The sequence below is a fragment of the Acinonyx jubatus genome, chromosome B1 (genome assembly GCF_027475565.1).
Source record: "Acinonyx jubatus isolate Ajub_Pintada_27869175 chromosome B1, VMU_Ajub_asm_v1.0, whole genome shotgun sequence".
NCBI classification, from domain to species: Eukaryota; Metazoa; Chordata; class Mammalia; order Carnivora; family Felidae; genus Acinonyx; species Acinonyx jubatus.
Genome location: NC_069382.1, coordinates 10,921,241 through 10,944,540, shown reverse-complemented (window position 1 = coordinate 10,944,540; position 23,300 = coordinate 10,921,241). Strand labels below are relative to the sequence as shown.

General features: G+C 36.7%; 1 long non-coding RNA gene across 1 annotated transcript in view; it reads right to left on the bottom strand.

The window, feature by feature from the left end:
• LOC128314316 (uncharacterized) overlaps positions 1-22,995 on the bottom strand; it is a 413,194-nt gene extending 390,199 nt beyond the window's left edge. Inside the window, exon 1 of the long non-coding RNA XR_008295822.1 lies at positions 22,844-22,995. This is a non-coding gene — a long non-coding RNA (uncharacterized LOC128314316). The remainder of the gene's footprint in view (positions 1-22,843) is intronic.
• Between the last annotated feature and the right edge of the window lie 305 nt (positions 22,996-23,300).

Sequence of the window (23,300 nt, the reverse complement as noted above, 5' to 3'; positions counted from 1 at the left end):
AAATTAGATAGTGCTGTTTCTTTTGTCTGAGTAATCATAGGCATTATTGCGTCTTTTAACCGAAGGGCACTTCCAAACAATTAGAGAAAGCGTTTCCCTTATGAGAATGATTGTTGGTTTTAAACATTAATCAACAGTAGTGGATTAGCATCATTTTGAATTGTATAGATGACATTAATATTATACTGAGTTTGACGAACCCTTTTTTTAAAGTATGGACCATGGTTGCAAATCTCCCTAACCAGTATTCAGGAGTCTTATTTTTCTTCCATTTTACAGTTTAAATATTTTGTTGTTGTTTTTTTATTGAACAATTGGCTTTTGATCATTTTTTAACTAATTCATGTACTTCAGAAATGATGAAAAAGTTTTAAGAATAAAATGACGTTTAAAATTAAAAGCAGGTATGTCTAACCCTTTAAATTATTAAAAATATTCTGTCAGACAATTATTCATATAAAAACATAAAAGACAGAGAAATATACATTCAAGACTTTGCAATCCAATTGATGAGGAATGAATGGGAGTCATACACACAAAAGAAAAGGCTGGATTCCTTCTTGAACCGAATGAAATGAGGCATCATTCCCTACACACCAGTCACAAAACACCATTCAAGATCGAAGTCTTTCCTCCTTGTTAAATGCATATCTGACAAAACTTACAGCCAGCACTTGACCCAGTAGATCTGTCCCCTCCTGTATCTTCACTGGACCTGTAGAGCCACACTCTCTTAGCTCCTGCCCCTCACTCCTGCTACTCCTTCCTGCTTTTCTCCCGGTCTGCCTATTTCTGAGTCTAGGCCCTGAACTTGGAGCCACCCAAAAACACAGTCCTCAACTTCTGTCCCCTTTTCACCCTTATTGTCTAGAGTTGCTCTGTTCAATATGGTAACACTTGGCATGTGTGGCTTTCTAAATATGAATTTAAATCAAGGCACATTGAATAAAATTAAGAATAGAGCCACTCGGGCTAAAATTGGCTTATTCTTGTTTTTCCTTCATCCCCTACATCAAAATAATCAGCACTCCATTTGGAATCTACATCAAAAATATCTCCAGAAGCCTGTCGCTTTTCATCACTTTCAAAACTATCAACATGGTGTAAGCTGCCATTATCTCTCTGGTGGATTATTAGAGTAACCTACTAAAGCCATGAGGAACTGTTTCTGTCTTTCTAAGTCCAGTGTTAAGCCATAGGGACCCATAAGGGCAAGCTGGATCATGACAGCCTTCTGCTAAATCCATCCAATGACTTTCAAGCTCCCTTGTGATGGCATTGTAGACCTCACTTTACCTGGCTTAAAAATCTCCCTATCATTCACATCTGTCTTCTGTACCTAAATCAAAACAAACATGTTTCTGACACAAAGCCTTTATACTCGCTTCTTGCTTTTTCAAGCAATATGCCATTCTCAGCGTTATGTCCTAACTAGCTTCTCATCAGTCTCTGCTCAAATATTCCTCTCTGGGACCTGATCACCTTATAAAATATGACCTCTCTCCCTTGAACATTTCACCTTGATTTATATTTTGAATAAAAAAATCCCCTCCCTCTGGGGCACCTAAGTGGTTCAGGTCAGTTAAGCGTCCAACTTCAGCTCAGGTCATGATCTCATGGTTTGTGAGTTCAAGCCCCGCACTGAACTCTAAGCTGACAGCTCAGAGCCTGGATCCTGCTTCAGAATTCTGTGTCTCTGTCTCTCTCTGCCCCTCCCCCACTTGTGATCTCTCTCTCTCTCTCTCTCTCTCTCTCTCTCTCTCTCTCTTCTCTCTCAAAAATAAATAAACATTAAAAAATATTTTTAAATCCTCTCCCTCAATACTCTTATACTTTGATAACTTTCCAGATATATTTCCTCATATATCATAGATAATCATATTAATAATCTTAGTTTATAAAAATGCAACCCTTCTATTTCATGATGTGTCTTTTTACACTACAAAGGATAGCATGGTTATTCCCATTTAGCAAAGTATGATCTACATAATACATTTTACTAACCTCATGATTGTTTTTAGTATGTATATTTTATCATAAAATGACACGAAATTTGTTTCTGCTTTAGGAGTATTAAAAATATCACTGAAATGAACACTCTTGTATATTTTTCTTTGAACACTGATCCAATATTTTCCTCATTTCAAATCCTATTAGTAGAATTAGATACGGAAAATTTATATATATTTCCAATCTGGATAAAGAATTACAAAATCCAATCTTCTTAATCTACCTGAAGACACTAAATACAACCTTATGTTTTAAATCATTACCAATCACTGTATGGTTTTTACTTAATGTTTTGAGGCTCAAGGTTTCAAACGATTTGGTTCTTTCTGTTTTGTTTTGTATTGTTTTACTTTCTTACCCGTACTCCTCTGCCTATATTTCTCTTAAGTTATTGGACACTTTTTCATTGCTTTGCATGAGTTACATGTACATTTAGGTCTATTAAAACTTATTATTACATACACATGCACATATATATATATATAGCTATACATATTATGAGTGTATACAGACACATGCATAATTTCATTTGTCCTTCAAATGTGTTTATTATATGTGCTGATTTCTGTCCATTCAGAAGTTTGACATGTTAAATAGTCAAATCCATCGCAGTAACTGTAAATTTATAATTTCTGAATTGTATAAGCAATGTGTTTTCTTCAGATATCTACTTAAATGTATTTTTTGCATATGTATGCATTCTAATTTACAAATTACATAAACATAGGCTGTACTTTTTCAAGCTCTCTGGAACTAAATTGCAAGCTGGGGATTCAATATTGTGTGTTTCTTTCCCTTCTCCCCCGTACCCCAGTAAATAGACCGTTGTTTTGTAAAGGTGTCTTGAATATAAACTAAATCTCTCTACATGCTAGAGCCAGATTCTTGGCTTTCTGGGTTTGTTTTTGTTTGCTTTTGTTTGGTTTTGTTTTGGTTTCCTCTATTTTTTTTCTCTACCCCCATTTTCAGATTTTTCCTCACTATTCTTAAATGTTTACTTTTCCACTCCAGAGACTCTCAGTTGAGATGAGATGCTGAGGCTAATATAATCCCATGCTGGGTTGATGGAAGACTGAAAATCACACACATTCTTCAGAGTTTCTGCTATCATTTTTAGGTATAATTCTCTGAAGTACTCTTGAAATTGTTGATCTGCAGAGGTTTGTTACCTCTTTCTTGAGTAAATTAAAAATTTTAACAATATAAATTCCACACTTTAAAATTTACTAGGAAAGAAGTATTCCCACTTTTTCTAATATTGTGAAAACACAATCACTGTCCATGAAAATATTCCACACTTATTGCAAATAGATATAAAGAGTTTCTTCTTTTAAAAATAGGTTTTAGTAGTTAATTGATTTCTTATTTAATTTCTATTCTAACATTTATGGATTCTATCTTAAGATTCCATTGTGTTTTCTTATTATCTTACTTTTATCAAATTAATTTCTTTTTATCATTGTTGATCATGACATTTAACAGGGGAAGTATTTAATGTATCTACTTGATAAGTAGAAACTAGCCCCCGGGAGGGTGAGGATATTATAATTCTCAGGGAGGTAAAAAACAATTTAATAAACATACATCTTATATTTAGAATTCATAAAAAGTTTCATTACATAAAATACAGAAAAGCAAACTCAAAGAAATCTATCTTAGTCACTGAGAGGTATAAACATAGTTCTGTGATTTGCAATTGGATCATTTCACCTGGGACAATGAAATAAAAAATTGCTTATATTTATCAAAGAGTTGCATACACTTCACCTTTGAGAAGCATTTCAAACCAAAACAATTCCTATTAATATATTTTAGACCATTACCATAACCCTACATGTACATATATTTATATATAACATACGATGAAGAAATCTAGAAATTAAAAGAATAAATGAGAAATTATTAAAAAGTCAGAGTACTCCATTATACCAAATTCATTATAATTTTCATCGTGAAAACTGCCATTGACTACAAAACGGATAGGTTTTATTTAATACGATTAACCAAAATTTTGTGATAACAGTAATAAATAGCCATGTTTCACACACATAAACTCAATTCACACAAACACTACCTTTACACTGAGGACATATTTAAATAGGAAACAAGAAGCAAAAGTGAGATTAAACTTAAATTGACAAAATAGGTGAATCATCTACCTTGTTTCTCAACTGAAACATGTAGATACAAAGTGCTGAACATAAAGAAAAACTTTGTTTTTGGGGGGAATATAGTACAATTAAACTAAAGTGAAATATTCTCAACATATATTCTTAGTTCACTCCTCTTCATTCTGCTACTTCTTATACTGGTGCCTCCCTATGTCTGAATACTACATCATATGATATTTTATTTCTTTTCTGGCTTTGGTTATCTGGTTTTTGTTTGTTTTTGATAACTGCGAATTCATCACTTTATATTTTTGTTCACAAATGCAAAATACCCTGGTTGCACATGATGACATCAATGCAAAGAGTTAAAATATGATGTAAATTTACAATGGCTTTTAAGGAGGAAAATAATTTTTTTAAATTCCATTGCTGTGTTATGATATTCAATGTAAATAGTTTTAAATATACTTTATAGTCTAGTTGCTTACATATCTTTGAATTCATCACTGAAGACTCTTATATCACTTTTGCAAACGGTCATCAAATGAGTGTTCTACCTAAAAAAATTTTTAATATTTATTTTTGAGAGAGAGAGAAAGCGCACGTGCATGTGTGAGTGGAATAGGGGCAGAGAGAGAGGGAGACACAGAATCCAAAGCAGGTTCCAGGCTCTGACCTGTCAGCACAAAACCGGAAACTAGTCTGGAACCCACAAACGTGAAATCATGACCTGAGCCAAAGTCAAATGCTTAACCTACGGAGCTACCCAGGCGCCCCCAAGTGTCCTACACTTTAAAGTAGTAAGTTAAAAAAGTAGAATGAAAAACTGTATTCTCATTAGAAGGAATCATATGTACAGAATACATGTAAATAAAACAAGGAATGAAGGTAATGGGAATAAGAAAACAAGTTACTAAAACTATGAAAAGTGAATGGATTGTTCTGTCATTTTTATGACTTCTTTCTACATTATTGTTATCTGTAAAATAACAAAAACAATTTTTATTTTTTTTCAACGTTTTTTATTTATTTTTGGGACAGAGAGAGACAGAGCATGAACGGGGGAGGGGCAGAGAGAGTGGGAGACACAGAATCGGAAACAGGCTCCAGGCTCTGAGCCATCAGCCCAGAGCCCAACGCGGGGCTCGAACCCACGGACCGCGAGATCGTGACCTGGCTGAAGTCGGACGCTTAACCGACTGCACCACCCAGGCGCCCCAATAACAAAAATTTTTGAAAAAATACTTTTATAATTAAAAGCCTATAAGATGTGGGCTTTGGGTTTTTGCTTCTGTGACCTTCCTGATTACACTTCCAAATCTATTTACAGTATTTGCACTACTGTAAATAGTAGTGCACACATGTGCACACACACACACACACACACACACACACACACACACTAAACATAACCATGACTCACACCAGAAGAAACCACCGCAAGTAACAGCTACCATCGTTCCTCAAACTCACTTACATGTACACCAACATACACAGAAGAATTCTGAAAACAACAAAATAACAACAACATCAAATTGTTAGTTCAGGTACTCATTATGCCTCTTTTATGGTCCAGATGTATTTTGAGCTGATGCATACCTAATTAAACCTATAAGAGACTTCATTAAGACCATTTCAATTCATCCCATTCTCCTCGTTTTACATCCGTCCATAGGATCAAAATAATAGCCTGGTGGCAATTTTGTACTGACAGGGAAGATATCTGTGTATTTATGTACGTATTCCAATATAAGTATTGAATTGTGTGTTGCACAATTCTCTGTCTGGAAACTGTTACATGGGTATCATGCGTAAACCTTGAATTACTATCAAATGTTTTAATCTTTTATATAAATATCGTATAAACACTACAACCAAGGCAAAAGCAATATGGATAATGTAGGCCTGTTTCTTGTAAAAAAAAAATGCCATTTCTCTTATTCCTGTAAGCCTCCTTACCCTAATGAACATGTTTATTTTATTAATAGTGTCATTTTTTTGTCGTAGTCATGTTATGCTAAGTCAAATATCAAGAATGCAACTTTAAATAAAACCTACTTCACAATATCAGATCCTACTTTACACCTAAAAGTTTGCTCACGACAAACTTTAATTGAAGAGAAAAACCCTGTCAGGAGTAATTCATTTTATAATGATTTATCTCTTCCCATGATTTTCATTTCTTCCAAGTAATGTTTATACTTCCTCTATCCCAAAGGACATTCTTCAGACGTAGAAACAGGATGTTACTATATAGTGAAATACTTCAGAATGCCTTTCATGCATTTACAAACTTAACTACAGAGGGAAACGTGATCACACAATCAGTGATATCAAGCTGTACCCATTCATTATTATAGACACATTTACAACAACCTCAGCAAAGCTGTAATAGCTTCAGGACGTTCATACCAGATGAAAAGGTTTCAACTGCAAAATTGTGGGTTTCATTTGGAATATCACAGATGGTAAACACACAGATACATTACCACATTTCCTCAATTCTCAGATACCAATATTTCTTCACATGTTAACATTTCCTAGATTTGGATGCATCCTCCAATGGATTTCAAAAGAATCCTGCCAGCCATTTCTGTCCCCTCCCCAGGAGAGCTGATGTTAAATCGATGGTACCTTTACAGATATTGACATCTTAGAAATGAGGAAACAGCGTAAGCTGTGCTTTCATAATGGCTGATGTTAGCAATAGTGCCAGGCACTGTATTATTTTTACTACTATTAATTATTTTATTTTCTTGAATGTGTCCATTTTAAGGATAGGTCAGACATGTCCAACATAGGTTTAGAATAATTTCTAATTTCATCAAGAATAATCTTTTAAAACCCTAGCTCTTTTCTTTTTTAAATTTTTTTAACATTTATTCATTTTTGAAAGAGCAAGACAGTGAAACAGAGCACAAGTCGGGGGTGTGGGGGGCAGAGAGGGAGACACAGAATCTGAAGCAGGCTCCAGGCTCCGAGCTGTCAGCACAGAACCCAACGCAAGGTTCAAACCCATGAACTGCAAGATGAAGACCTGAGCTGAAGTTGGACGCTTAACCAACTGAGCCACCCAAGCACCCTAAAATCCTACCTCTTCTCTGAACTATAACTAATGAAAGATTATCAAATATTATTTTCATGCAAAGTATAAAAATAAGAATTAATAAGTTTTGCATAACAAAGTGATGTAAGAGGGTAGTTTACAAAGAACTCAAAACCTACACATAAATTAGTTTTAATGGTCTGAATTCAAAGCTAGTAATATGACTTGTTTTCATTCTCAAATTGGATGTGGTATTAAAACATAAATATTAGTTTAGTAATATCTTAAATACGACTTATAATGTCAAATACATCACACTCATTATCAAACCCACTGCACTAAAAAAAAAAAAGTATAATACCAATAATGTCAGTTCAGTGTTAGAATTAATTTAAAAGAATAATCATGCACAGCAAAGGAAATCATCAAGATAACAAGAACAACAACTTACTGGATGGGAAAAGATATTTGCAAATGATATATCCGATAAGGAGTTCTACAACTCAACACCAAAAATGAAAACAAATAGGGACACCTTGGCAATTCAAACAGTAAGCCTCTGACTCTTGATTTCAGCTCAGGTCATGATCTTGTGGTTGTGGGATTGAGCCATGCATTAGCCTTCATGCTGAATGTAGAGTCTGCTTGGGATATTCTCTCTCTTTCTCTCTCTCTCTCTCTCTCTCTCTCTCTCTCTCTATATATATATATATATATATATATATCTCCCTATCTCCCTCTGCTCCTCCCCCTGTGACATGCACATGCTCTCTCTCTAAAATAAAAATAAAATGAAACAATCTAATTAAACAATAGGCAGAGGAACTAAAGAGTCATTTTTTCCAAAGAAGAGAGGTGACCAAGAGGCACATGAAAAGATGCTCAACATCACTAATTATTAGGGAAATGCAAATCAAAACCACAATAGGATACTACCTCATACCTGTCAGAATGGCTGAAATCAAAAAGACAAGAAACAAGTGTTGGCAAGGATATGGAGAAAAAGGAACTCTCATGCACTGTTAGTAGGAATGTAAATTGGTACATCCACTGTGGGAAACAGTATGGAGATTTCTAAGAAAATTAAAAAAATAAATACCATATAATCCAATAATTCTAGCACTGGGCATTTACCCAAGGAAAATGAAAACATTAACCTGAAAAGACATGTGCCCCCATGTTTACTGCAGGATATTAATAACAGCCAAGACATTGGGGCATCATGTCCTCAATAGATGGATGTCCATCAATAGATGAATGGATAAGGAAAATGTGACATACACACATACACACACACACACACACACACACACGCAAAACACTGGAATATTACACAGCCATAAAAAGATGAGACTGTTCTACTTGAGACAACATGGATAGACCTAGAGGGTATTATGCTAACTGAAATAAGTCAGCCTGAAAAAGACAAAAACCATACAATTCCACTCATAAATGGAATCTAACAAAAAAATGAATACACAGAAACACAATAAGAACTATAAAATCAGAGAACAAACAGATGGTTGCCAGAGGGGAGGGGGTGGGGAGTTGGACAAAATGGGTAAAGGGGAAAGGGATATACAGGCCTCCAGCTATGGAGGGATAAGCCACAGGAATAAAAAGGACACCATAAGGAATACAGTCAATGATATTGTACCAGAGATGTAATGGGACAGATGGTGACTATACTTGCTGTGAACATAGCATAATGTATAAACCTGTCAGATACTAAGTTGCATATCTGAAACTAATGTAACATTGCCTATAAAGTATAGTCAAATTAAAAATCAATCAATCAATAACCAAAGGAAAGAGAGCCTGAAGTGTAATTGAAAGACATGGAAAATATGCATAGCTGAATCAATATGGGATACCACCTATCACTTTTTAAAAAGTAAACCAACCAAAACTTCACTGAACTAGCTATAATCTTATTCACCAACTATTACTAAAACAGTTGTTCATTTAAAATGCTTTTGTTCTTTATTACCATTTAAGGACTTACTTAAAATGCATCAACATGGCTAACCAATAATTTGAATGGGCCACTTGCGGTGGATCACAGTTAATGTGTAAGTTTACTATACCAAAAGTAGGCTCTTGTTGTTATCATATGCCATTTCTTTTTCTCTATGTGGGCATTAGAAGCACGTGAGCAGAAAGTCTCCTCAGTGAGCCAGGTTTTCTATATGCTATGATGAATTTGCAAATTTGAAACATCGAAATTAACTTAAAATCTCATAAAATTAATAGCAGAGTTTTAAGACACTACTTTCAAATGTTCCATACCACATATTCAGTAAACATAACTACTGCTTTTCAAATTTGGGGTACAGTAAAATCATTGTGGCCACAAGGTCAACCATAAGAAGACTGTACTCCAACCCAGCCTGCTTCTGGCTGTAATTGTTGTGGAAAAACATGCAGTAAAATTGTTTTTCACTAGCACCTTTTGGATCTTTTACCATTGCTGTATTCCAAATAATAGCTGTGTGAGATCACAGCTGAACCTTCAAACTCAGGGCAAATTTCTGCTTCCCTTCCTGCCATGGACAGAAATTGAATGGTAACTTCTGCCATGAATATATTGTATCATGCCTCTTTCTGTAGCAGTGGAAACACACAACATGTCAGAGATGGAAATGAAAACAAGATTTCCTGTCTCCACATCCTGCAGGCTGACTTACATTTTTTCTCTTTCCATAAATTCTAGCACTTTCTGGAAGATATGAGGATAATTCTTTTAAGCAAGAAACTATTAAAAACCATGTCTCAAAATGTGTAAAAAAGTACTTAGGCATCATTTTCAAAAGAGTTCACACAATCTATCCAAGGATTGTGCGGTGGCAATAAATGACATAATATGAATCTTTCTGACTTGAATGGGAGTAAAATGGAAGCCACATTAAAGTTAGAAAGAAATGATCCCATTTCAGAATATAGAGACCAGTACTAGAAAAGCTTCCTAACACAAAAGAAAATAAAATAATAAAATAAAATAAAATAAAATAAAATAAAGTAACAAAGCAAAGTAGTGATGGCAGGGAGAAACCGAATATTGTAAGGGAATAAAACAAAAGATATGTGCGTCTGCAATTATATTTGCAAAACAAATAATGGGGTAAATCCCATGGAATAATAGTTTATTTTTATAACCAACAGATGTTTGTTCAAAGCTACTACATTCAAATTATGAATACAGGGACTAGTAAGCGACTAGTCGCTTACAATGAAATATAAGGCATAGTTCTCAAGTATTTACTCTCTTGGGAAGGTAAAGAAAAGCATAATATGTACATAGGTAAGTCCAACATGAAGCATTTTCTAGAGACTAAGTTTTAAAATTATATTTGTTTACATTGGGAGCAAACAAAAACTCAGCTAAAAAAATCTTTATAATTACACTAGGTCTACATAATTCTCAAACATACAACAGATTTTCCTCATAATTGAGGAATCGATTTTTCACTCGTAATCGAGGTCAGTCTTCATTATTTTCTTTTCAGCACTTCTGAAATTTTTCCTTCTTTCCTGCCCTGTTTAAAACCCTGATAAAATGATGCTTTTCAGGAACTGGGCCACTGACTTCGATTATGTTTTCAGCAACACCAAAACTGTCCAAAATGTGTTTGGGCCTTTGAACTCCCCAATCTGAAGTCCCTAACGATGTGTTCCTGTGGAGTGTTTCTACATCTTCTTGTGAAACTAACCCCTGATACGTGAATTAAGTTTATTTGCAAGTATCAGACATTATTAAATTCATCGTATACGCTGCTTTGATTTTAACCGATTCCTATCTTGCAGCAAGTTACAAATGACAGCCAATTTCAACAGCAACCAAACAATGTCATCCACATTTTTAACTATTACTGCTAGCACAGATCCAGTACAATTCGGACCTCGTAGGATTGGAAGTATAATGAAACGAAGAAGAAATACAATCACTTCGGAGATAACGGGGAAAGAAACATGGCACAAGCCACATGCTCATGATCAGAGTCGGAAAACCAGTTGCATGTTTAGGAATCCTAGAAATTTGAGAGCAAGAAAAGGACCACGGCAGGCATCTGAGAAATCCTGAGATGATACGGCAAATCTATTGACAGAGGAAACAACCTACAGGGCCACCTTTCTCACACAAATACAAGTACTTGCTGCTCTCTGCTAGCACAGGAAGGGAGCACTGGTGCTCCTGGCAACAGTCTTTTAGAGGGGTCACAGTGGAAAGGAAGAAACTGCTGGGAACGGAATCTGGTGCTTTTCTTTCCTTGCAGCCACGGACAATAGGTTGAGGGAGGTGGCCACGGTATGAAAGCATTTCAAGTGATAGCGCTCTTGATCAGTGTCTTTATTTGACTGTATCAGGAGTAACTTTACAGATACACATAAATCAGAGTACGCCAGGGACCCCTTGTTCGCCAGGCATGTTGGGAGCTCCCTGGGTGGCACACTGCGCAGTATTGGCTCCAACTCCTACGGCCTCCATCTGATAGATTTATTTCCTGACAGCTGACAGAGTGCCCTGCGATATCTGACGATCCCTGGTGTGGCAGCAACAGTAGCTTCAGGATGAAGTTCTCTGAACTCTCTGAAGCTCCGAGTCTTGCTTTTACTTAAAAATGACTATTTCGGTACTTTGAAAGATCTAAGGGGCTTATGCTCTCATCTTTTAGAAATTCAAACCACTCCTCTTTCCCTTTAAGCATAAAACTTCCCTCATAGCTGTGTTCCTTATGTCTCTTTCACCTGCGGTTTTTCTTTTGTGTTAGATTCTGTCCCACGGAAATAAAGCTGATGTCAAACCCAGGCAGTCCCAGGCAGGACTGTAATTTGACAGTGATCTTCCAGTGCGGTCTGAATGACCTCCTGAAAACCTGGACTAGACTGCTTTGAGCAATGAATTCTTAGTCAATAGCTTACGTAAAGATACGATAAAACATCCGTAAGAACTACCTTGCCCCATCCCTTAATTATTAACAGATACGCTAAAAGATTGATGTGATCTCTTAAATCATTTTTAAAATACAATGCACTTAATAACACACTTCTAATTTTTTTAATCTAAATTAACCTAATTGTACTGCGTGATACACCCAAATTTTATTGGCCATTACTTTAGTGGAATTAGAAACAGTCATGGTCACATTACTTCACTGAGAAAGCTTTTATATAAATCACTTGCAGATTTTATTGTTATTTTCAAATCTTTACTTCCCTAGAAATACAGTTGATAATAAACCCAGAAACGAATGTCATCTTTCCTAGTCATTTTTAACTATAATATTTTATTATTATAATGATTACATTACAACATCTTTTGATTGCATTAAAATCGCACTTTAAAGATATTTGTATTCCTTTTCTGAAAGAAAAATAATAGCAGAGAGATATATTAGTGCTTTAAGCAGGAACATAAAATTGTAGGTTTAAAATATTATTTGAAGGGTCTCCTAACTGCTCTTACAGGTTGAGAATGCCAGGGCCCAGAGAACAGCAGGGATTACCCTGTTCCATGCTGGATTTTAGTATACCCACCCAGATTTCAATCCTGGTCTACAGATCAGACCTTTTTTTCTCTTAAATATTTCATCTACAAAAGAGGCCTATATTTTCTAAGTTTACAACTACACTATCATGTATTTCCAACATCTCATTAGTGTTAGGTGGGCAGACCCCCCATCCTGCAGTTTACTTGAGAGAAAACCAAACGTAAACAATGTCCTACTCCAGACGGATACTACTGATGCTGGTCAAATCCGTGAAACCAGGATTCCTGGGCTTGGTCCGCTCTTTCCCATCTTTGCATGTGATTTCGTTTTCTTCCAGATGAGTTCTGCCCAGAATTGGCTTGTACTGGATATTTGTATTCTGGACCACAGATTATAATAGTCATTTTGGTGATATTTTACTGTTAGCTTGTTCATACCCATATAAAATAGAACCATTAATAGACAAAACACGTATTCATTCCAATTTCTGATGAAAATAATGAAGTGGGCCTATTTCTGTGTCCTCCTGTCTCTTGTTTGGAGTGTTATACCAGCCAATTCATAGGTAACGCTTTGGAGATTGCTCTCCAGTCAATAATACGTTTACTCTCATCCACCACCCAGGGTTGTTTCGCCTTATGTGACAGCAGATCACACAGTCATGATAAAAATCCTCAGCAGTGCCTACTGTCTCATGGTAGAGAGAAGGTTTCTATTCAGGAAGAAAGGAAGGAAGGGAGGGACGAAGGGAGAAAGGGGGGCAGGGGCAGAGGGAGGAAGGAAGGAACGGAGGGAGGGAAGAAATGATAACATTGAGTAGAGAAGTAGAAAGGGATCTGTTACCCTGTTGACCAGAAATAGTAGAGTTGGACATTGAACATGGGTGCACATACAAATGAGATGAAGATCCCAATTCATATCCTGTGCATCAGTATTTCTTAATCAGCTAGAACCTTGACTCTCTCTGAGAGTCTTACACAAAGGAATAAGTCCATGTCCTAAAATGAAAAAGCCATTTCCTCACATGGACACAATTCATAATATAATCTTCATAAACAATCATGTCTTTCTCTTTTCATTTTTTGATAAAAATAATTGCTGGTTCCTAAAAAGACAACGATTCTAAATTTTCCAAGGAGGTAAAATGAAAGAAAAACCCCACAGATTTTAGTTCAGCAAAAGTAGATTTCTGTGAGATTTTGCAGTTTGTTTTCCTGAAAAAGAAGCTGAAATGTTCATGTCTTAGACTTAGTCTTGATAATACATATGCCACTCCTGTTCTTTTTTAATACTTTTTAATACATACATTTAATACATTTAATACTTTTTATTCCAAAAGTACATATCTACATAACTTTTTTCCCTAAATCTCACTCCGCAGAGACCATCATTATTACCGTTTTGGTTTATCCTGACAATTTGTCCCTAAAAACTGATAAACCTACATGAGCATACTTACTTACACACAGTTATATTTGGTGTGTTTTTTTGTTTGTTTAATTAAAAAAAATTAACGTTTATTTATTTTTGACAGAGAGAGACAGAGCACAAGCCAGGAAGAGGGCAGAAAGAGAGGGAGAGAGAATCCGAAGCAGGCTCCAGACTCTGAGCTGTCAGTACAGAGCCTGACACAGGGCTCGAACCCACAAACTGTGAGATCACAACCCAAGACAAAGTCTTGGTGACTTGGTGACTGAGCCACCCAGGCACCCCGTTTAATTTTTTTAAAGTATTCTCCACACTCAACATGGGGCTCATGCTAATGACACTGAGATTAAGAGCTGCATACTCTACTGATGGGAGCCAGCCAGTTGCCCCTATAGTTGGTGTTTTAAAATACAACTGGAATCGTCTTCTTCAACAACACTGTAACATCAGTTTTTTTACCAATATCATCTGATCATTTTTTACTTTTCATGTTGGTATGTAAGAGAACAACCTGATTATAAAATCAAGGTAATAAAAAATAGAAACAAAAACAAAACCCACAAGCCTGGCGTTTCCATCGGTCACACTGCTGGAGGACAGTCCCCTGGAAAAGGACTACAGAGCTGCTAATCTGAAGCCAGACCCATTATATTCTTTGTCCTCAATTCAAGAAGCTCATCTTCAGCAAGTCCTTCCTCAACTGTCCCTATCTGTGTCAGTAAGAAAGGATTATGAATTCAGATTTCGTATTTAAGGTCATCTAAGAATTTATACTCTGAATTATTTGCACTGTTTTATGGTGTTTGCAGAGCCTGCCAGATGATAAATGTATAAGTCTTTACCGACTTTGATCCTGGCCTACATGAGGCTTCACTTTGCAAGCACTGGGAAATCTGAACTGATACCTGTCTCTAATCTCTCTTGACAATAGCAACTTGGCTACAGGAGCTCATATTTGTGTTCAGCATCACTACCGTGATGACCCCACAGCCCGAAATAAAGGCCATTTTCCTTTTCAGCCAAATGATCCAGGCATTATTCAGGCCAAGTTAATTCTCCCTACATTAGCCTGAGAATTATACTGTATTTTTTATTCTAAGAAATTAATTTTGCCTGAATTTTAACCAGGTGCTCAAAGACGTTTTCTTGAAAGCCTTAAATATTCTATTACACTTTCATTTCTTAGCAGAACTCTTAAGAAGTTCCTGACATTCTGTACATTGACAAATTTCAGGGCAGCCAAAAAAAAAAATAATAACACTTTTAAGAATTTCTGTCAGAATCCCCTATGACAAAGCGTCTCATGAAAAATCATGATTCAGAGTTGAGGCTTCCTTCTTTACCAAAAACCCCAAATCAAATAATCGACCAAGCTTGTAATGGTTTTCCACTCACTGCAGAGCACAAACTGGGATTTTTCTTTCAAATATTGTTTTCACCAGTAAAGTAACATTTCTATAGTGTTAAAAATCTATGATCCTCAAAGTTTTCAAAAAAGGCTTGTCCCAAATTATTTTTCATTGACCGTGCCAGTATGCACATAACTGATAGATGTTATTAGTTCTTTCATTTATTTGTTGAAAGAAAATTATCCAGCTTTCATTTCTCTTTGATATTCAAAATATTAAATGAAATGTCATTGATCTGGGAGGAATGGTATATTTAAAGAAGGCTTTTTTCCCCCCAAACTTTATCTGTTTCATCCCCTGGGGTCGGGGAGCTAAATTATTTCCAGGGCAACAAGACACCAAGGTATGTCAAAATGCTTGTGATTAAAAAAAAAAAAAAAAAAAAAGTTAATGCAAGAAGCAACTTAGCTTAATATACAATGATATGTATTTTGCTTTGGAAAATTCACATATCGAAACAATAAGGTTCTAATCATTTTAGATCAGGTCTTTTTCTCAATAGTAGGTGCATACCTTTCAATGCACTTTTTAATTAGAGATTTTTGTTTTGAGATAATTAAAGATTCACATGGAATTATAGGAAATAATACAGAGATAACACTCTGTACCTTTACTCTGTTCACACCAATGGTAACATTTTGCAAAACGATGGTACTATTATCACAACCAGGACAGTAACATTGATACAGTCAAGATACAGAAGATACAGAACAGTTTCACGACAAAGATCCCTGATGTTACCTCTTATTACAAAATTCATTCCCTGCTCCACCCCTCATTCCTGAGCTCTGGCAATCACAAATTCGTTCTCCATGTCTATAAGTTTGCCAAGTCAAAAAAGTTTTGTATACAATGGAATCACATAGTATGTAACTATTTGGAATCTTTTTTTTTTTTTTAATCTAGTGAAATCCATGCAGATTCAGCCAAGTTTTTGTGTGATAATATTTTTTGTTGTTGTTTTAATATCGCCAATAAGTATTCCAGGGTATGATTAGACTACAGTTTATTTAGGCCTTCACCTATTAAAGGACATCTCGGCCATTTCCAGCTTGCAGCTATTACAAATAAAGCTGCTGTGAATAAGGGCCCTCCTTTAGTTTTGCTGAATAATATTCCTTTGATGTTACCTTTCCATGAAAAGATTATGTAGCTTTGGTATCCTATGTCTCAGTGATGAAAATAATACCACAGATTTATAGCACAAAATATTTAAGTTATAAGCCAGGAACACTGAATTTCCCAGATTGAAACAGAAAAGAACTAGTAAAAGGTTTTAAATTAAGTAGCTGCCAAAATCAGCAAAAAAGGGCAGGGACAAGCAATGGAAGGCGATATCCAGGATCAGAGCAAAAATCTAACAGAAGAAATACGACAAAAACAATCCTACTAGCAGCCTAATCGCAGTGGACTTCGCATCTGACATTGCAGCCCATGGGGCTCTGAACCACTGGACAGAGGTGATGATGCCATATCTGTTCTTACAAATTAGCCATACTGTTGACCCTGACGTAACTGCCAAAAATGACTCCCTTGTTATCATGCACACAACTGTATATAGTCTAAATATCCTGTCGGCCCCCGACATCAGGAATGCCAAGGAAATACTGTCCTGAATTTATGGTAACTTTTTTTCTGATTCACAATTGAATTGATGGCTTTAAATTTAGGTTCACTTTACTGAAAAGGTCTCCACAGATTAAACAGAAACACTGACGATATTATATGAAAATGCAATTATCGCATAAAACCAATTTCATTCTAGAATAACAACAACAAATGAGAGTTGGGAAAAATAATAATTGTGAAGAAATTGGAAGCCTCATACACTGCTGGAGTAAACGGAAAATGATCTTCCTGCTTTGGAAAACAGTCTGGCAGTTCCCCAAACACTTAAAGAATTTCCACATGACCTGAAAATTCTACACCAGGCTACACACTCAAGAAAATGAAAACATGCATCTACACAAAACTTGTACATGAATGTTCATAGCAGAATTATTCAGAAGAGCCAAAAAAGAGAAACAACCCAAACATCAATCAACTGAGAAATGACTGTGGCATATCCACGCAGTGGAATATTATTCAGCAAAAACAAAACAAAAGAAAATAAGACAAAGAAGTGCTGTTTCATGCTACAACACGGATGCACCTCAAAAACATTATGCTGAATGAAATGAGCTCATCTTTAAGGACCACATATTCTACGATTCTATTTATATGAAATGTCCAGAATAGGCAAATCTACAGAAAACAAGGTGAACTCGTGTTTTCCCCTGGCTGGAGTGAAGAGAGTACAGATGGGAAGTGAAATTAGATTAGGGGGGATAGTTGCACTATCCTTAAATCTACTCAAAATCTCTGATTAGTATATTTTGAATAGGTAAATGTTAGAAGCACCTGTGTGGCTCAGTCGGTTGAGTATCCAACTCTTGGTTTTGGCTCAGGTCATGATCCCAGGGGCATGAGATCGAGCCCCACATCAGGCTCCGCACTCAGCAAACAGCCTGCTTGGGATTCTCTTTCTCCCTCTTTCTCTCTCCCACTGGCCTTTCCCCGTTCTCTCTCTCTCTTTCTAAAATAAAAATAAATTAATTAAAAAATAACAAATGCGTGAATTTTAGGTTTAGATTCCCTTTCCTTGTACCATTTCAAGACCTTCCCCACCAAGTATCTGTACTGCCTTCCTATTTAAAGAATCATGACTGGCCTATTCCCACTGTCTCCACATGCAGACCTCCCAAGAATTTCTCAAAACTGACGCAATCTGGTTTCTTTTTTCCAACCCTATCATTCTATTGAAACCCTTTTACTACTTCCAAATTGACAAGTCACTTCCTTTCCTTTATATGTCTTCCCTCTTTAACATGTTACTCCTTCACTTCTCTACTAGCTCCTATGGCTTCTTCAACAACATTCACTCCCTCCTTCCAGCCCTCAGATTAATTATACCCCAGCACACATTAAGTTTTCTCTCCTCATATCTTTGTCTTCAGTGCAGATGTTTCCAAGGGTTTATTCCTAGTTTTCCTCTGTCCTGTCATCCTATCTTCCCAGTTGATCTCATTCATATCAGGTCTTCAACCTGCACTGCCTAACAGATTAACCCACTCATAAGTCTGTGTGTCTGCCAAGCAAAATAACAAGTATTAATGAAAACTGTGGCCACACCAACAAATATACCTGCTAGGTAATGTTCTACGTGTGTTTTACAGATTATAATATCCAATTATCATGGGGACACTGTGTGGTATTGTAACTTTGTCCATGTGATCGACGAACACACTAAAGTTTAGAGAAATTAAATCATTTATCCAGGGTTGTACAGATTTTAAGTGTTCAGGTTGGGACTTAAAGCTGGTCATTGTCTTTGGAGCCACATCTAAAGTGTGTTCCAGACTCCAAACCTATATGTTAAATGGTTTAGTGAGTATATCAGTGTTCCTCAGGGGCTTAAATCTAAAAACAACATAGAAAATAGATTTTCCTAAAAATCTGTTCTTCCTGTTAAATTCCTTAATGGCACACAATCCTCTTAGGCATCTTACCAAGAATCGTGGGTTTTATTTTAAATTCCTACATCTGCCTCAGGCCCCACATCTAAGCAATCCATAATTCCAAGTGATTTCACCTGCTAAATATGTATTCCGTGTCCAGTGTTCTCCATGTGTAATCCTTGTTTCTTGTTTCAAGATCCTGATCACCTCTTCACCGGAATATTGCCAGGTTTCCTAAGGATTTCTTCCTCGACCCAATCTTTCATAGACCTGTGGTCAATGTATAATTTTATTGAAATACTTACCTGACACTGTGGTTACCCACAGGATTTAGTCAAACGTCTGCGCACTGCACACATCTGTGTCCGCCCACTCTCTTTCAGACTCTGTGCTCTAACTAGTTAGAAGTGCCTGCATTTTCCAGAAAGAACTATTTTTTTTTTCTCAGCCTCAGTTTTGCACTCCCTGGTCCTTCCAGACTTAGTGTAACGCCATCTCCTGCGGAAAGCTTTTTCTGACCACAGAGCGCTCTGATTAACCCTCACCCCCATGGCGCTCCTTTTCCATCCAAGAATTCTTTCATCTTGGAGACGCAGCATGAGCTTTGAAGCCACATATTCTTGCCCTGGGAACCCATTTTCTATATGTGAGATCTCAAAGAACGAACTTAAATCATCTGATTTCCAGGTTTCCCATCTATAAAATGATTGCACTCATACCTACATCGAAATGCTGTGGTGAGGATCCCATTGATATAAATAGTCCTTGACATAGTTTGAGTTCAGAAATACTAGATATTGCTTTAGTCTCCTAACAAACTGGGTATTCGTTTTATATCTCCTCACTACTATGATCATAACATAACTCCTTTCAATTCTTCGGTTCATTGCATAATAAGTATTTAGTGATTTTTTGATGCCAAAATGATGTTTCAATATGAACAGCTTCAAGTTTCAGATATTGATAAATATATATTTATAATATAAATATCTATCATTATCCAAAATGTTAATGTATGCTTTTTATTATGACCTCTTTTATTATAATCACATATATTTATTTTTAAAATGCTACAATTTGAAATATAAAATTTTTAGCCATAAGTGACGTACAGAAGCCAACCACACTAAGGTTTGTTCCAAGCAGAAAGAAATACCCCAGTAGAACAGGCACAAATACCAAAGGGTAGAATAATTAGGTGGATCTGCAGAATATGAAGAAAGCCAGTGAGGCAGAAGATTGAATCATGGGGAGCATGTGGCCAGGCTGGAGGAAGTCTGGAGGTACGGGCCTGGAGGAAGACTGTGGGTTTAGTTAAAGAGTAACGAGAGTCCCAGGAGGACCAGAGCTAAACATCAAACGTCTTTTTCCTCGGTGGAGAATGTGCTGTAAAAGGAGAGTAGGAGCAAAAACTGAGACAACATGCCATGGCAATGGTCGCCAGAAGAAATAGTGAAGAAAGTAAACATCCTTAGTGATAATACATAGCTTTTTTTTTTTTTTACATCCCACTGGACTCAATTTGCTGCATTCTTCCTCACAATATTGAAATTTCTCTTCGTTACTTAACCTGCCAACCCATATTTAATGAGCGGCTACTCTGTGTCAGGCACTGCTTCAAGTACTAAAGACACAGCAACGTAAAGAGACAAAACCAAGTCATCTTATGGAACTTTCATTCCAGTGGGGGTCAGAACCGGGGGACAAACAGAGAACCAAATAAATAAGGGAGATAAGTAACGTGTTTGAGAGTGACAAATTGTAGGAAAAAGGAAAGGAAAGGCCACAATGGGTGAAGCCTTGGAATTTGCATAATCTGAAATGGGAAGTCCTCACTGAGAAGGCGACTTTTGAATCAGGACTTGACTGGTGGTGACACTAAGATATCTTGAGGAAGAACATGATACCTTAGCAAATTCAAATAAAAACTACAAAGCATTAGTCTGGGTCTCTATAGGTGATTGTTCAGGGTAATCATGTGAGTTCCCCTGATAGTCCCTGAACTTGCCATTCTACCTGTGGCTGGAAAGCTTATAGTAGGGAAACTGGGAAGCCCCAGTTCATACTTCAAAACACTCCCAACTAATGCTTAATCTCTTGAACCAACGCTTGTGTTCTTTCCACAAATCCACCCTGCCTTTCTACCACTTTAAGAAGAAGCTATAAGTAATACAATGTCAGCAGTGCAATTATCAGTTAATTTGGACTCCTTTTGAAATACTAGACTGTAAATGTCCATCTTCCAAGAACTTTAGCAAAGCAACTTATACACAGAAAAGACTAGTGTGTGTTCCATGTGTTCAGTCTTAGAGATTAGAGAGGGAGATAAACTGTAAGAGACTCTTAAACACAGAGAACAATCTGAGGGTTGCTGGCGGGGTGTTGGATGGGCTAGATGGGCAGGGTATTGAGGAGGGCACTTGACGGGATGAGCACTGGGTGTTATGTGTACACTAAATTCTATTCCTAAAATCATTATTACACTACATGTTTACTAACTTGGATTTAAATTTAAAACAAAAAAAATAAAGAAAAAGGAAATACTTTGAGATGTCGGTGGAACCATACATGTGAAGGCAGGCAAAACCAAGAGAAAATAACCCTTTGGAACACACCCCATGAATAGGTCCATTCTCTTTGGTCATCTGTCCATTGTCTGTTTTCCTTGCTGGTCATGACTATTGCTTTACAGGGTATTGGTTAGGTGTCACTGAGAATTATGGTTTCTGCCTAGCATCCGGATTATTAAAGCAGGTGCCAGAATGTCCAGCCTTATTCTTGCATGCTTCCCAAACAAAGAAGATCCTACGGATTTCTACAGATCTCTTCTGCTCTTGGTGTGTTGATGTTACCACTGATGATATGAATCATCAATGCCTTTAGATAAGTTATTTACATAGCAGCTTTTAGACAAGTTTTTGAGAAATATCTTGTGATGGTTAATTTTACATATCAACTGGGCTAAGGGGTGGTCAGATAGCTGGTAACATGTTGCCCTGAGGTGTGCCTGTAAAGGTGTTTCTTGGAGAGATTTGAATTTGATTCAGTAGACTGAGTAAAGAGACCTACCCTAACTAATGTGGGTGGGCATCCTTCAGTCTCCTGAGAGTCCCCACAGAACACAAAAGCAGAGGAAAGATAAAGTCTCTCTCTTCAGTACAGCTGGGTTGTCCACCTTCTCCTGCCCTATGACACTGGAGCTCCTGATTCTTGGGCGTTCAGACTCGGGGACTTTTATCAGTGATTCTCTGGTTCTCATTAGACCACTCGCTTTCCTGGTTCTCAACCTTGCTGATGGTGGATCATGGGACTTGGCATCCATAATCCATAATTACATAGGCCAGTTCCTATGATAAACTTCCTCTTATACATGTCTAATTGATTCTGCTACCCTGAAGAACCCCAACTAAAACAAATATTTTCTGTCCTCTTTATAGAATCTTATTTCAGAGACATCTGTATAGTGATGTTACTTGCATAGTAATATTTCATCAAGTTTGTCAAAGTCTAATTTTAGTTTTTTTTACATACAGATCTCGTGTTTTCTGGGAACCTCAGGTCTAATAGTTCAGGAAATACAGTAGTGCCCCCTTATCTCCAGAGGATTCCTTTCCAGACCCCCAGTGGATGCCTGAAACTGAGGAGAGTACCCAATTCTATGTATACTATGTTTTTGCCCATATGTACATGTCTATGATAAAGTTTAATCCATCAGTTACACACAGTAAAAGCTTAACAGTAGCTAGTAATAGAACAATTATAACAATACACTGTAATACAAAGACTGTATGCTGTAACAAAAGTTATGTGAATGTGGCCTCTCTTTCAAAATACCTTATTATCCAGTACTCACCCTCATCTTCTTGTGGTGAAGGGAGATGATAAAATGGCTGTGTGATGAGATGAAGTGCAAAGCGAATGATACAGGCATTATGAGGTAGCATCAGGTTACTAGTGACTTGACAATTTGTTAGAAGCAGGGTCACCTGCTCCCAGATCACAGTAGACCCTGGGTAAAGGACACCACGAAAAGTGAAAACAGGCAGAAGGGAGGGGAAGTGTATTGAAAATGCAATTGCCAGTGGCCATGCTGCCCTGAGAATTCTACCTTCCTGCAGAAACCAAGACTTCCTCTCTGAGCCAACCTCTTTCTGCCTGGGGCTTTTTTCCTGCCAGAGGCTTTATCTTATGACAAATAAATCAAACCTCACTCAAATGACCGTCTAGTTGGCCCATCCTACTTCTGTATTAGATGTGTCCACATGTAACACAATTTAATATAGACTCAAACTGAAGTCCGTGTTGCATAC